This window comes from Sinocyclocheilus rhinocerous, unplaced genomic scaffold, assembly GCF_001515625.1.
Source record: "Sinocyclocheilus rhinocerous isolate Xijiao unplaced genomic scaffold, SAMN03320098_v1.1 scaffold1226, whole genome shotgun sequence".
Classification (NCBI taxonomy): Eukaryota; Metazoa; Chordata; class Actinopteri; order Cypriniformes; family Cyprinidae; genus Sinocyclocheilus; species Sinocyclocheilus rhinocerous.
Window position 1 is genome coordinate 201,744 of NW_015645507.1, and position 1,831 is coordinate 203,574.

Sequence of the window (1,831 nt, forward strand, 5' to 3'; positions counted from 1 at the left end):
CAAAAAAAAAACATTTAAACAAAAACATATTTAACTATTAACCAAGTGCCAATAACACTATTATTGTATACTATGTATTCTATATTTTTTTCAATATTTTTAACTATTTAATTGCTGTGATAACTTTTAGGGAAGTTAACACTGAATTGTGTTTAACAAAAGTGCTCACTGGTAAAAGTGTTTTACTATATATTATAGATAGATTTGTTTGCTTGCATGTGTACAGATAATACAGTGAACATGTATCTCTAAAGTATTTTAATCAAGCATGTGCATAAGCAGTTCACTCGGATTAATTTCTTAAAGGGGTCATCGCATGCCCATTTTCCACAAGTTGATATGATTCTTTAGGGTCTTAATGAAAAGTCTATAACATACTTTGGTTAAAATTGATCAATGGTAGTGTAAAAAACACCCTTTTTACCTTGTCAAAAACAGCTCTGCAGAAATCAAACTGTTTTGTGCTTGTAGCTTTAAATGCTAATGAGCTCTGCTGACCCCGCCCCTCTCTTCTGTGGGGTGACGAACCGTGCTCTGAGATACTGTTTACTTTAGCCGCAAAACTTGCTAAGTTTAATAAAAAACCCCTTATACTCACTTCTGCTGTAAGTGAAGCTGGATCACGAATGATTCGCGCGGACATAAACGCATTTATGTAGATCGGGGGCGCATTCTCTTCACAAACAAACGTTAATCCTCTGCGTCTTCAGCGGCTCAGATGGCGGGAGTAAATGACGACTGCTATGTTCATTATTACATCCAACAACAAAACACCTCAATCGCTTAGGAGACAATCTTGTCTACATCTGCTCCGGCGGTGAAACACTGGACTGTTACAGCTCACTCAGGGCGGGGCTAAGGTAAGACGCTAGTGTCAATCAACTATCGTGGGAGCGGCTTTCGTCCGTGTGACGTCACACAGACAAGGAGCTGAGAGCGGCCTGATTTGAAAAAGGGGACATTATTTTTAGGGATTAAAAAAAAAAACACTGGGTGGATCTTTATCATTTATAGGGTAGATGTGTACACACACTGCCAACACACATTTATGTTTAAACAACATGTAAAAGTGAAATTAGCATCCTGTGACCCCTTTAAGCAATGCAAGCGCTAATTGTCTGCTGCTGTGAATCTCTTTTAGCCGTCTGTTGTCTTCACTGCACTCAGGGACCTTTAAACAGATAAAAGATAATGCAGGTGATGTGAATAATATAGACCTCTGATTTGAGCTCATTCTGCTGACGATTTAGTTTTAAGATCATAATGAACTTCACAAATAACTGAATCCATTAAAGCAGATTTATAATGTAAAAGAACCAATATATGCCACAATCCAGTACAACAAGTGCAAATTGTGAGCTTGCTGTCAGCTATTATAAAATTATTGTACAATTGTAACAGAATTATTTTTTTGGTTACCCTTCTTCCTCATAGGTTGAGCATAAATTGCATCACCAACTCCAGCATCAGCATCTGAAGAAGACAAATCATCAATAATAAAATAATGATAAAATGTAAGATTTATATATTTCCTCAATGAGCCACATGACTTTAGGAGTCATTCTGATCTGTAGCAAAAATGGTGCATGATGTTTAATAGTAAAAGAGATAGTTCACCCCCCAAAATTAAAATTTTGCACACCTTTGCGTTTGCATTTCTTTACTTTTGTCATGGCTTCTGAGTATGTCACATCATTTGACTCTGCCATGGAATCATCTGTAAAAAAAAAAAAAGCACACAAAAAAAAACCAAAACTATTTTTATTATTTTTATTTTTAACTGATGATCGATTTTGACTGATGACTCTATTGTCCAGTTGTAGTGAAGAGG